The sequence below is a fragment of the Abramis brama genome (assembly GCF_963993115.1).
Source record: "Abramis brama genome assembly, chromosome: 4".
NCBI lineage: Eukaryota > Metazoa > Chordata > Actinopteri > Cypriniformes > Leuciscidae > Abramis > Abramis brama.
The window spans coordinates 31710008-31725331 of NC_139966.1; the positions used below are offsets into that span (position 1 = coordinate 31710008).

Sequence of the window (15324 nt, forward strand, 5' to 3'; positions counted from 1 at the left end):
CTGCAGTAATGCAAGACCTTGCTAAAGCTATTTTCTCTTACACAGCCTACCCTTCAAATATACAAATATCCTCAGTGGCGGAAGCCCTTGTTGAGAAGTTTCCTTGCTTGAAGGAGCCTGGGTCCTTTGCAGGGATGTATGGCTGGCAGCAACGCCTCAAGTACAAGATGCACAATTTCCGCGCTAAGCTGAAATCACAAAAATATACATTTCCAGAATTGGAAGTAAATACATTAAAGAGGAAGCTACCGACCAATGCAGCACCCGCCAAAAATGTGAAAAGACCAAAGAAAGCGGAAGTAAATTATCTCCCTCCACATCCTGTTGGAGAAAACCAGGACACGTTGGAAAAGGAGAGGCTTGAGTTAGTCGATGAAATGAAGAAGAACAACAACACAAAGGTAATTGAAGAAAAAATGTCAAAAACCTTTTCAATTCGAAGACTGGAGGTTGTGACCATCAGCCCAACTGTCAGTCACTTCAGAGAGAGGTGGCCGGGATTATTCAGCAAGGCTCAAGTAAGAGTGTTTGTCATCTCATTTGTCTAATTAAACTTTAGACCTTTATAATAAGTAACTATAACAGAAAATGTTTGTATTTTTATGTTGTTCCTTTACTAGATCAAAGAGGAGTTCCGACGCATCACAACAATTTCTTTGGAAGAGACATTTATTCTGAATCTGGACAGGTACACAACACGTCTTCTGCAGCTGATGCATGCCAAAGGAGGAGCTTTTGGTACCAGGATGCATCCTCTCCTGAACACTGTGAATGAGGTATCTTTTTGTTTTACTCTTTTCACAATTTTTTTTAAATACACCCCTGTTCCTTTCCTCTAAAACAAAGGTAAACAATATCCTGACTCAGAAGTAATATAAATACTAGAGGGAAGTCATATTTGTAATATTTCAGTTGAGAGACATTATCTGAATCTGGTGCTGCACCCTAAAAGGACTTTAGGCGAGTTAAAGGATTAGTTCACCTTAAAATGAAAATTTCCTAATAATTTACTCACCCCAGTGCCATCCAAGATATCCATGTCTTTCTTTCCTCAATGGAAGAGAAATTAAGTTTTTTGAGGAAAACATTTCTGGATGTTTCTTCGAATAATGGACTTCAATGGAACCCAACATTTTGCAGTCCAAATTAATGCAGTTTCAAAGGTCTTTGAAGTGCTTCAACGGGCTGTGCACAATCGCAGCTGAGGAAGAGGGTCTTATCTAGCGAAACAATCGGTCATTTTCTAAAAAAATGTATATAAAATAATGTAAATAATGTACTTTTTAACTACAATTGTTCGGATTGAGCTGATCTCAATGCGCAGGGAACTACGTCATCACTTTGAAAGGTCACGCTCGACGGCGCCTGCGCTGGCGGAAGTACCGCCCCACTGTTTACAAATGGTACTTCCATCTATGGGTACTTTCGCCGGGACATCCGATCCTTTTTATGCATGCACACAGTAGCAGAAGGCAGCCCACAACATAAACATAAACCGATTTTTACAAACCACACCTAGGGCAAGCTATTCTTGTCAGGGTTCCACCAGATTCACTCACTCCTCCCACTCGCTCATCATCTCCGTAGTACTAATCATCATCACCTTCATCTCATCATTCCACACCACTCTTTATATTCAGCTCCTCTTCTCACACTCATTGTCTGGTCTCGTCTCTACAAGACACACAGACTCTCTTACGCTACTTACCTGCTACTCACCTGAGATTCATCCGTGATTCATTTACCTTCCGTCTACATCCGAAGCTCCGTCTGCCTTCTTCATTCTTCATCCCTCTTCCTGAGATCTTCCAGCCACCATCTGAAACAGAGACTCTGATTATTCTTCAGTTAAGTTCCTGACTGATTATCATCTGCTTGCATACTCACCATATCTCCCATCTGGTTCCGTGTTTCTGTTAATAAAGCTACATTTCACTTACCACCTGTCTGACTCCTGTTCCATCTGGACAGAAGACCAGACCAAGGATGCAGAATCCAACGGAGCCCGTGGAGAATCCACCGCGCGATCATTTCGCAGAGCTTGTTCAGGCTGTTCGTCAGTCTATACTTCTATCTCCACCGGCTAACCCACCCACCGTCCCCAAAGACGTCCTTCACTCCGCACGCCAGCATCTACTTTCGCAAACACCCGCTGCTTCGTCAGCTGCCTCTGCGAGTCCCATGGCCCGACCAGCGACATTCTCCAGAGAGGCGGAGGATTGCAGCGGTTTTTTGCTTCAGGTATCGCTATATTTTCAAATGCAGGCACATCAATTCTCCAATGATTCACCCCAAGTGGCTTTTGTTATCTCCCTGCTGTCCGGCCGAGCTCTCCAGTGGGCTCAATCCCTTTGGAACTCGAATTCTCAAGTGGTTAAAACTGTCAAGCTTCATTCAACATTTCAAGGAAGTTTTCAGCCAGACAGTTTCAGATCTCACCATTCACGATCAACTCTACAACCTTCGTCAAGGAAATTCTTCAGTGAGTACATACGCTCTACAGTTTCGCACCCTGGCGGCATCTAGTGGCTGGAATGAGCCCGCCCTGATTACTGCTTTTCGACATGGTCTCAATCCTAATATCCGTCAGCTGGTGGTCGTATATGACGATTCCATGGGAATCGAGAGCCTCATTCAGAAAACCATTCGAGTATCTCAACGCTTGTCTGCCTGTGATATCCCTACAACCGCTGTAAGTCCTCCACCCTCGGCTCCATCTGTCGCCCCTCCAGCACCCGAGCCTATGCAGATCGACTCCACTCATCTTTCTCCTAGGGAGCATCAGCGCCAAATTCAACTCAACCTCTGTGTTTATTGTGGGGGTGACAAACATCTCATCAGCAACTGCCCAGTTCGACCACAGTGCCCGGCAGTAAGCTCCATTCAGATTCCTCCTAAGATTGCAACCTTGAATCGCACTACTGTTCATTTGTTAACCTCTTGTGTCTGTGTCTCAGCGCAAGCTCTCCTCGACTCCGGCTCAGCGGGGAACTTCATTTCAGCTCAGCTCCTTCAAAAATTGAATGGCCGTAAGCGCCGGAGTCATCAAGATCTCAGAGTCCAATCCATCCAGGGAAAACCGCTGGGTCGAGGTCGAATTCGCCATTTCACCCCCACACTGACGCTCCGCATAGGATGCTTACACTCAGAGAACATCTCTTTCATGGTTCTGGAGGAGTCCACTGCTGAGCTCATCCTGGGACGCCCTTGGATGGTACAACATCAACCCACCATTGACTGGAAATCCGGGGAGGCACTTCGCTGGGGGGAGAACTGTTCTCATACCTGTCTAGCTCTGGTTAAAGGGTTAGTTCACCCAAAAATGAAAATTCTGTCAGTAGTTACTCACCCTCATGTTGTTCCAACCGCGTAAGACCTTCGTTCATCTTCGGAACAGAAATTAAGATATTTTTGATGAAATCTGAGTGGTGGATCACTTCTCCATAGGCTGCTAGGTGGCCGAAACTTGCTGGCCCAGAAAAGTTATTAAAGAGATCGTTAATATAGTCCAAGTGACTACAGTGGTTCAATCTTAAGTATATCAAGCGACGAGAATACTTTTTGTGCGCAAAAACAAACAAAAATAACGACTTTATTCCACTATTCATTTCCTTCTCTCTGGGCCTCTAGTTGGTTCACGTAGTGTTTTTGCGCTGCGCGTCTGTGTTATACACACAGACTCTCTTACGCTACTTACCTGCTACTCACCTGAGATTCATCCGCCTTCCGTCTACATCCGAAGCTCCGTCTGCCTTCAGTCTTCAGCCCTCTTCCTGAGATCTTCCAGCCGCCATCTGAAACAGAGACTCTTATTCTTCAGTTAAGGGTGCTTTCACACCAGCCTCATTTAGTTCAGTTGAATCGCACTAGAGTTCGTTTTCCCCCTTGGTGCGGTTCATTTGGGCAAAAGCGGACCAAACAAGCGTACCGAGACCTCCTCCAAGAGGTGGTCTCGGTAAGCTTTCAAACGAACTCTGGAGCGGTTCGTTTGTGGTGAGAACGTGATCCGACCTCGAACAGAACCAACTGCTAAATAACTGCGCATTTTTGGACTAAACCAGCTGCCGCAGTCAGCTGCGCTGTGCATTATGTCACTGTTTAGCAACATTAATGCACGCGTCGCCTCCTCCTGAAGTGACTCGCCGCGTGCATTGCATAAAACTTTTTTTTAAAGCGCATCCTCGCTTCATTCTCAAATGTTATTGTTTGCCTAAAGTGGTATAGACAAACTATATAATAAACTATGACTACAATCAGCCCACGCAGTCGTCTCTCCATAGTAAAAAGTGGCGTGTTGTCGGCCGGATTTTCCTCTTTGTTTAATTCCGGGAGTTCTGTTGGAATTTTCCCGCACGTTAATTCTGACAATCGAAGTGCAGTTATGAAAATACGTTCAAGACCCATCTGGCCAACGAGTGATGTGGATGTTGTCACATGACTGCATTTTGGTTTGTTTCATAAACTGATCCGGACCAGAGCGATAAGTGTGGTGTGAAAAGGAACCAAAACGCCTGAAAAATGCTACAAAGTATAAATTTTCTCCCTTGGTCCGGACCAAATGAACTGAACTACAGATGTGAAAGCACCCTAAGTTCCTGTCTCATTATTATCTGCTTGCATACTCACCATATCTCCATCTGGTTCCGTGTTTCTGTTAATAAAGCTACATTTCACTTACCACCTGTCTGACTCCTGTTCCATCCGTGACAATTCTAAGTCGTGTTTAGCACTAATGTCCACTGAAAACACTTTTGTTTGCTTTTTCTGAACTTGTGCATGTGTTGTCAGATTTTTTTTTTTCTTAATTAGCTTATCTTAGTCTATTTACATGTATTCTTAAATTGTAGCACTTTGACCTGAAATTGAGCTCAAAGGGCCACTGTATTTGTCACTAAAATGAATCTCCGTCCTTTCAGTTACAGAGTGTTGAGAAAAAAAGGGATGCAGTTGTCTGTTGCCTCATTGAGTACCTTGGGGAAAACCAAGAAGAGCTCTTCCAAGACTGCCAGGTATATTATAAAATGACTGATCAATGTTTTGACATTATTGTCGTAATTTTGACTTTATTCACAAAATATTACGAGTTTATTCTCGTAATGTTTCCAAATTATATTCGTAACTTTGACTTTATGCTCAAAATATTATGACTTTAATCTTGTATCGCTACAGCTTTATTATCGTAATCTTAGATTTTTTTTTTTTAGGTATGAAATATGATAAAAAAGAGAAAAACACTGTTAATAAGTAGATGAGCACTGGACTTGATGGGGAATATGCTTGCTGCAATAGTCAGTGTTACCGGTGTTCAGCCGCAACACCAGTTACATCACTTTCCCACCGCGACTTTCAAATGAGTGATTTAAAGGACAATTCCAGTGAAAAATGAACCTAGGGGTAATTAACACATGGTTACCAAGTCGATTCTCTGGGATGCGTTTTCATGATAATCGAATATAAAGAGTTTTATCTCTAAAAACAGATTAGCTCATAACACTAGTATATGGGGCACAGAGTAAGTAAAAGTAAATCACTAGTTAATACCACTAACAAGGCTCAAAATAGCCTCACACTAACACGGTAGCATAATGAGGGTCCCTACATGCAAACCGAAGCATTGAGAACTTTGTAAGTGTACAGACAGTTTAATAAGAAGATATTTTATAAAGACAGTACATTACGCATACTGTATACAGGCAGGCATCATCTTGGAAAACAGTCTCGATTAGTCGAGCCACGAACGCCGTGCTAAGTGAGCTGGTCGATAGGAATTACGTTTGTGAAATCTAACGTAGCACGGCGTTCGTGACTCGAAAAATCGAGCCCGTTTTCCAAGATGACGCCTGCCTGTATATGCGTAATGTACTGTCTTTATAAAGTATCTTCTTATTAAACTGTCTGTACACTTACAAAGTTCTCAATGCTTCGGTTTGCATGTAGGGACCCTCATTATGCTACTGTGTTAGTATGAGGCTATTTTGAGCCTTGTTAGTGGTATTAACTAGCGATTTACTTTTACTTACTCTGTGCCCCATATACTAGTGTTATGAGCTAATCTGTTTTTAGAGATAAAACTCTTTATATTCGATTATCATGAAAACGCATCCCAGAGAATCGACTCGGTACCCATGTGTTAATTACCCCTAGGTTCATTTTTCACTGGAATTGTCCTTTAAAAGTGAGGTGCAAACCCCCCCAATCAGAATGCACAGTTAGAAATATATTTATAGGAACATTTCAGCAGGTTCAAGATAATTCATGTTAACGCAGAGATAATTAGAGCAATAATTAATGTTGATGACAATGTTGACAGTTGATGGTAGCCATTACCTTCCATAGTAGGGAACAAATACAATAGAATTCAATGAGTACCATCAAATGTGTTTAACAGAAGAAAGAAACTCATACAAGTTTGGAACAACTTGAAGGCGAGTAAATGATTACATCATTTTCATTTTGGGTGAACTAACCCTACAATACTTATGTGTGAGCATTTATTATGCTTAACTTAATTATGCTTAATATTATTAAAATATTTTGAACGGGATGTTGACATTCATTTCCTTTTTAGTTTTTACTTGTATAATTGTTTAATATTAAGTATTTCACATTTTATCTGGAACATTGGCAAGTTAATGTTTGATATTGATATTGGTTTGGCCATGCAAGAAGTTCATGAAAGATACAGATAAGGGACATTTAATTATGAAAATCTAAATGTTCACCTATATAATCAGGTAGTAGCAACTCTGTTATTCCTTTGTTCTGTGGTGACATATTTCCTGAATGTTCCAGCATGACAATCTATTTGACAATCTATTCCAATCCTTACAAGATATTTCTGTCTAAAGTAAAGGATTAGATTGGTAATTGTTTTATTATGGGATTCTGGGGTGAAGAATTCAAGTATTGTTTTTTTTTTTTTTACCTGTTGAAATTGAAGTGCTGATTAATACAGAAACCCTGCTTTGTCTTGAAATAAATGACGTGACCAAAAAGAAAACTGTTTTGGAACAACATGTTGTTAATATGCTTAAACTAACTTGAAAAAATGATTTGCTTTTTCTTTTTCTTTTTAACAGGAGGACGAACTTGAGGGCCACACAAACCAAATAATGAAAGTTTTGGTGATTCATAATCCCACAGCCGAGGAGGACCCATCAGATGTGTGGGTTGTTATAGAGGGCAACAAAGTACTGACTGGATGTGGAAACAAAACCACAGCATGCATTCTGTTGATGGGGCTGATGTATGCCCTCAACCTGGAGTACCCCAAAACCCTTAAATACACTTTTGACGTGTTCCAAAAACTTTTTTTGGAACTTGATGCAGCAAAACCACTCAAAAAGGTTCAAAGCCTCAAGTGCAAAGTAATGGAATGAGCTGTTGTACTGACACAGACTGTTTCATCCCATGGAGACCTGTTTATAATTAGAAGTTTAAAGTTGTTAGTGATTTAGGCATGATTCCTCTTTTTGGGGGGAATTCTATTTTTCACAATTTTCGGTTTCACTTTTAAGGTGTGGCCTTGCGTTCCCTCTGCAGTGGTTCACACAAAGTTTACAGACTCAAGGCTGCAGTTCGTGTCTGCTGTTAAAGTGGGGGAGTGAGGATGTGTGAAGACAAGTGAGGTTCTTTATTTGCATGATATTGAAGACCATGATTAATAAGAGTCTCAGACCATCAGCAGAAAGACCACAGTTGGTCAACAGATTTGTCTTTGTTTTTTTTTGTTTTTTTTTGTATTAGTTTTAAGAAGTTGTAAATGATTTGTTGTGTCATTTGAAATTAATGAAATGAGCTGTTGTACTGTTAAAGACTGTTTCATCCCATGGAAACCAGTTTATTTTTTAATTAGAAGTTAAGTTGTTAGTGATTTGTTATGTCTTTTGAAGTGAAATGTTGTACCTTTATGCATTAAAGGTATAGTTCATCCAAAATGAAAATTATGTAATCATTTACTCACCCTTATGTTGTTCCAAACCTGTATGAGTTTCTCTGTTCTATTGAACACAAAAGAAGATATTTTGAACTATGTTGGTAACCAAACAGTGATGGTAGCCGTTGACTTCCATAGTAGGAAAAAAATACTATGTAAATCAATGAGTACCATCAACTGTTTCATTACCAACATTGTTCAAAATATCATCTTTTGTGTTCAATAGAACAGAGAAACTCATACAGGTTTGGAACAACATAAGGGTGAGTAAATGATTACATAATTTTCATTTTGGATGAACTATACCTTTAATTTTTTATTTTATTTTATTAAATGATATGTTTTTATCCATAATATTTGGTAAATAAAGAGTAATTTGACCAATAAATTACTGTGTCCCATGTCTGGCCATTTTTAGGTAAATTTAACCATCTCTGAATAAGTAATGTTTAAATATTTCTATTTACTAATTATTATTAATTATAATTAAGTAGATTAACTGTTTTCTGCTAAGAATAGAGTAATTATTACTCAATTTTTATAGGTAATTAGCTGTGTAATGTATTGAGAAATATTAGGTAGATTTTACCTAATTTCGTTTAGTATATCATAGCTGTTAAAGTCAGGTACTCCTTACTCAAAAATATAGGATGAAATCTACCCAAACAAAATGAGTGCAAATTGTTACCTCACTTTTATTGAGTAGATTCTATAGGTTTGTTTTTACAGTGTGGGTCTGGGAGAATGTTCTGCCTTATCAAACGTCGACACCCATGTCAAAATTATGCTGCACTGCAGCTGTTGTCTGATGCTGGACTGTGTTGATGGCTTTGTTTTGTATAAAATATTATCATTGTCTGATACATGCTTATCTTTATTATTAGCCTACTATTAACTGTAATACCCAATGTAAATACCCAACGAAAAATGTGACCGCTCTTTATTTATTTATAACTGACTGATGTTGTGTGACCATCTCTGTTTATTCAGCTGTATAACGTTAATCATAAAATATGAGGCAGACATGCGAGTCCCTTTCCATTTTATAAAGCATATTGATAAGGTATTAATACATATGTACATGGTCACGGAATCTGACGGGTCAAATTCATCAACCTAGCCTTTTTTGGGTGAATGTGGAGAAGGTCGAGGGTTGGTGATGTCATCGTCTTATAATTCAGTGTCTAATATTTTAAACAACGAAGCAGCACACGAAACTTTAACCGGCACAAACAAACGAGACTATTTTGGGTGAATGTGGAGCAGGCAGGGGGGCTGAGTGACCTCAGAATGACCAATAAATATTATTTTAATATTTAAGAAACCGAAGCAGCACAAAATAAACGTTTATCGCGCGCAAACAAACATATGAGTCTACTCTATTTTGGGTGAATGTGGCCTATTTTGCAGACGTTTTGCATTGGGTTGGGGGCGGGGCCAACTTCGCGCAGTGATTGACAGGGCGGGACGGGCACGTGATCGGCTCAGAATGCATTTTCAAATTGCACATTGAATTTTGCTACATTCACAACTGTGAGTGTAAATGCAATTAAGAAAAAATAACATTTAAATTACAATTTTGCCACAGTTTTTGCTTGAACATGTTAAACATATCTAATCATTTCTGTAATACATTTTAATTTTAATTATGCAACTTATAAAGCGTTAAATTATGTATTCAATGTACATATTAAAACTAGTGTACGAAATGGCAAATGTAAATTTTATAATTGAATTTTCATTTTCATTTTGCACCAAACGTTGCACAAATGTATGGGAAAATTAAAATTGAAATACAGAAATGCATTGCCATTTTACATATTGCATTGTCATTTTGCATATTACATTTCAAATTGAATATTGCTACCCATAAGCTTCCATAATCTTGGAGGTACCTTCTCTGCAAGAGTGCAGTCACTGAAGTTTAAATTTAGCTAAATGGACAAAGCCATTTTGCAAATGTCATGGCAACATTTGAGTGACATTCCTCCACTGGACACTGTTTATTTAAATAAAAAAAAAACAATACTGCTCTGTCAATGTATTGATTAATGTTGTTAAGTATTAATTGGTTTAGAATAGTTCATCCAAAAATGAAAGTTCTGTCATCATTTACTCATCCTCATGTTGTTCGAAACATGTATGAGTTTCTTTTTTCTGCTGAACACAAAAGATGATATTGTGAAGAATGTTACTATCAAACATTTGACAGTAGCCACTGACTGCTGCAGTATTTTAAGGCTACCGTCAACTGTTTAGTTACCAGCATTCTTCAGAATATCTTCTTTTTAATTTCAATTTCAATTTAAAGGTGCCATAGAATGGATTATTTTATTATTTTATAATGTTTCCTGGGGTGCCCTTATAATGTTAGTATGTTTTTTAGATCAAAATTTGTTATAATTTAGAAATAAAAGGCATATTTCCTAGCCTGATTTCATCCATTGATTTGAACACTCTGTTTGAAGGGGCGTGTCTGCTGTGAGACTTCAGTGTTGTTGCCCACTGCTGTGATTGGCTGACATGCTTGCATATGAAATATCTGGCATTACATGTAGAGCTATCTGGAAAACTTTTACTATTACAGCTTTTATATGTTTTTACTATTACAGCTATCGGGATTAACGAATCATGAGAAGTTTTTTTTAAAGTATTTAGATCTATTCCCATCACATAAAAGGTTTCAGTGATGAGCACTGAGCAGATGACAGCCTGTTGATCGCGTGAATGAAGATCTTATCACTGCAACGCGATATACTGATGCATAAACAGTGTTGAACGACTTTGAAAGAAAGATTATCTGTCTGAATTTGAACAATTACACATCAGAAATTCACATAACCCACTGGTTCTCCAGAGGCTCGGATGAAGGAGCAAAAAAATATTTTTGTGTTCATTTGTACAACCAAACACTGAGCAACTGCCATGCTTCGTTCGCTCGTTTGCAAGCCATGATGTCTCTCGAGGAAAAAACAATATCGCGCTGGATCTAGATAACACAATGTAAATTATCGTTAATAAAATCCCTACTTGCCGCTTGCGGGAATATAACGTTAGTTGAAATTGCCCCCTTCGTCCGTTTGAGACGCCGAGAGAAGCCTGGCTGCTTGATATTGTTGTAACAGTCCGTGGTGAAATGGGCAGAGCAACTAAACAACTTCGAATTAAACTGTAGCGGTATCCGATTATAGATAGATAGATTATAGATAGATCTGCCATTTTCCCTATGATCCTCCTCCTGTTTGTTTCTTCACCTGCAGAACTTCTGATGATTCGGCTGTGCAGTTTCGCCTGGCACTGAGCATGGGCTGGCATATGCAAATTTTTAGAGGCGTACATATTAATGATCCCATCGGTTTCGTCACAGTTGGTGTTATGTGGAGATTCGCCCGTTTTTCAGGGGTGTTTTTCAAAAACGAGATTTAAATAAGAAAGAGAAAACTATGGTGTTTGAGACTCACTGTATGTCATGTCCATGTACTGAACTCTTGTTATTTAACTATGCCAAGATAAATTCAATTTCACATTCTATGGCACCTTTAAGGGTAAATCAATGATGACTGACTTTTCATTTTTGGGTGAACTAAACCTTCAGGCTAATGTACTTTAACGTGCATTGGTAAGTACCATGCACTGAGTTAACAAATTAGGACTTGCTGCTATAATGTCATTGTTATGCATCGGACACAAACTGTCTAAATAAAAATAAAAAAGTAATCTGACTTGTGTTATGGTCTGTCTCTTATTTAATTAAACTATTTAAATAATATAGAATAAATCAATATAGGCCTACAGTATAGATAATAGGCCCATTTGTGTTCAGCCAACTGAACCAGTTCTGTTATTCATTAGCTAAACATGACTATTTATGTTGTGGCAACTTATGATTTTAACATAATCTTTTGAGTTGCATGGAATGTTGTGTGTCAAGTTCAAGTGTTACTCTTTTGTGTAAGTCGTGTTCAGAGACATACCTAAAAACACTGGTTTTCTCAAGTGAACTTTTTGGCAGCCACTTCCTGCGAAGATTTGCTGAGGATAACTCAATAAGGATTTTGATGGTGAAGAGAACGAGAATGAAGTGGGGACGCTTACAGCGATATTTATGAGGGAGGCAGGACTCCCGCATCACTGTCGTGATTGGTTTTGTGCTTCCAAGATCAGTCACGCCCGAGGCGCTCCAAGGCCTTTTAGATAGAAAGCACTCGTGCCTGCAATGCTGGCACTTCCAAGTTATAAAATCTTACAAATGTGGACGGCGAAGACCAGCCGGCCGCCGCACAAATGTCTTCAATTGGTACAAGCCCATGAAGAGGCCATGCCCCTTGTGGAATGAGCCCTGACGCCTATGGGACATTGCAGGCCCATTGAGGCATAGACCAAAGGGATAGCGTCCACTATCCATCTCTACGATCCATCTCCATCTCATGATAATCTCTGTTTCATGACCGGAAGCCCTTTGGTCCGGCCGCCAAAGCATACAAAGAGCTGTTCTGGCTGTCTGAATGAGGCAGAATGCTCCAGATAAAATCTGACAGCCCTAACAGGGCAGAGTAGACTCAATTCTATATCGTATGACCTGAGCTCTGAACGTTGAGAGCACCTTAGGTACATAACCATGTCTTGGCTTGAAGACGACCTTGGAGTCATTAGGCCCAAATTCGAGACAGGAAGCGCTCATTGAGAGCGCTTGCAAGTCGCCCACTCACTTGACCGAAGCTAGTGCTAGCAGGAGTGCGGTCTTAAAGTGAGAGAGGCTTTAAAGGGGTCATATAATGTCATTTTTGTACAAGCTAATATGATTCTATAGGGTCTAAATTAAAAGTTTGTAATATACTTTAATTAAAAATTCTCATTAGTATTGTAAGAAAACGCTCATTTTACCTGGTCAAAAACAACTCTGTTTTCAGCACGCCGTTTCAGTGCATGTGTCTTTAAATGATAATGAGCTTTGCTCACCCCGCCCCTCTGTTCTGTGCGTACACTGTTTGTTATAATAACACAATAACCTAACGCGTTGTTCATTATAAACGTGGGATTATGAATTATATTGATAACGTCGTACATAGAAAACATGCCATAATGTACCCTGAGTGTAAAAATAGCCACATTCATCGTGAAGTGTGCAAGCTATTTGCAAAGATTAATATAAAGATTAATATAAAGGTCAATAAAACGTTACACTCACTTGTTGTTCTGGAGGTTCAGCAGGAACACGAATAGTTGGTACTGATCCTTTTTTCAAGAGCAGCTTCTTAGCAAAAACAGCTTTATACTGACCCTCGTTTGTAAAGCAGTCTGGTGAAATGATTCGTGCAAACATGAAAGCATTGACGTTGATCGTGGGGAATATTTCCTTCGAAAACAAACTCAGCCACTGCGTCTTCAGCTGTACGGATTTAGAAACATCATCAAAATGACTGCTGTGTTCGTTATTACACCCAAGAACAGAACACCACAATCGTTAGACGCCATTCTACTCAGCACTCCAGCTATCAACAATGAACGCGCGTCGGCGCGTGCTATGATTGACAGCTCGCTCACGAGGGCGCGAGGGCGGGTCTGTGTTTGAAACGCTGCTGTCAATCAGGCATCGTGGGAGGGGTGTCGATATTGTGACGTCACAATATCGAACAGCTTGATTTGAGACAGGAGGAAACATATAAGAAGATTTAAAAAAAAAACACTGGATGGATTTTTATCATTTTATGATGGTTGTGTACAGGCACTGCCAACACACATTTCAGTACAATCAACTTGTAAAAGTGCATGTACCATTATATGACCCCTTTAAGTCAGCCGACTGAAGCGGCTCGAAAGGGGGTCCCTCAAGGGCCCTGAGGCCCTGAGTTAAGCCTCCTGGTCCCTTTAAGGAAGCGCACAACCAGGTCGTTCCTTCCCAAGTACTGGCCGGCCACATGAGCATGGAAGGGTGCTATGGCCACCACGTATACTTTGAGTGTGGAGGGGGTCCGGCCTGTCTCCATCAGCTCTTGCAGAAAGGAAAGTACTGATGGTACATCACATGAATAAGGGTCAAGGTCCCGAGCTGCACACCAGCCGGTGAACGCTGACCATTTAAGAGCGTAGAGGAGTCTGGTTGACGGCGCTCTAGCCTCGGTGATAGTGTTTAGGGCCTTTTCCCGGGAGGTTCCCGGATACCCGTTGAGGGGCCATACATGAAGGGCCCACAAGTCGGGACGAGGGTGCACAAATTGTTCTGTTGACCTGCGTGAGGAGATGCTCCCTACAGGCCATGGAGCTGTCTCTATCAGCTGCGCCAACTCGGGAAACCATGTCTGGGTTTTCACTGATGCAGCCAAGGATAAGCTGTCTTCGTGCTCCTCCTCTGATCCTCCGAACGAGACGAGGCCGGCCGCTTTGAGGGAGGGGCGCTGGTCCATCTTCGTGAACAGGACAGGTGGGGAATCTCTCTCTGGAGACAGCGAGGCACGCGGGGACTGGGCCGGCTCCTCTTCAAGGAGAGTCAGCGAAGACGTGTCGATCGCTGAAGGAGATTAAATCTGATTTCTATGGCGAAATGGCCAGAATATAGTCAGCAGCCACGCCCATTGTGGCGCGCTTCAGCACGCAGGAATCGTCCTGATAGGATCGCGCTTTCTCACCGCTTCACCATAGGTTCGTGCAGTTCCCGCAGCCCAGCCAATCAGCATGCTAGACAGCTCTGCATTGTGCTAGCTGTGCTCAGGCATGTACTGGCCATCGGGACTACCGGGAGATTCCCGGTGGGCCGACATGCTTTTTAGGCCGATACATTTCTTCTTTTTTTTTTGTCTTAACGGCCCATAAAACTCGCTGGCCCATTCATTTTGTTTTGTTTTGCTTCATTGACAGCACTGGGTTAGTGCCAGTGTAATGCATATTGGTCAAAAAAAGTCAGCATTAGTTTTTTTTCTCACAGACCGGTCCATGAAACGAGTAGATCAGCGGCCCATTGGTTCTTTTCTTGATTGACACTGGACTGGCCCAATCACATCTTTAAACACCTCCCCCTTTGGGCTCTGACCGAGCGTGCAGTGTGTATCTGTCAGAATAGTCTGAGAGATGGAGAAGAAACGCAAGGAATACAGGCCCTTCAAGCAGACGCTGTAAATGTGTCAAAATAACAGATATGTTTTCAGCAGCAGCAGGACCTTCACCAGCTTCAGTGGCTGATGAGGATAGTGAGGAGGATCAGTAGAGAGATGAGAAAGTGTAGAGCCTGCAGTGAGCAGAACTACTTTCAAAACTTAGGCTATGTCACGAGTGTAGGAATCCATTACCCATTATGCCCTCGAACCCCCCTAGAAGGCCCAAGGTCCACACACCACAGATTTACCAAAAATCCATGTGAGAAACACTGGTATTGCTATGCCAATGCAGCTTAT

The 15324-nt window shown here is 40.7% G+C and overlaps 1 long non-coding RNA gene across 1 annotated transcript; it reads left to right on the forward strand.

The window, feature by feature from the left end:
* The first annotated feature begins 662 nt into the window (after positions 1 to 662).
* LOC311082347 lies at positions 663 to 7258 on the forward strand. Its single transcript, XR_014606112.1, has 3 exons — positions 663 to 776; positions 4917 to 5009; positions 7080 to 7258. It is a non-coding gene; the product is annotated as an uncharacterized lncRNA (long non-coding RNA).
* Positions 7259 to 15324: the final 8066 nt, after the last annotated feature.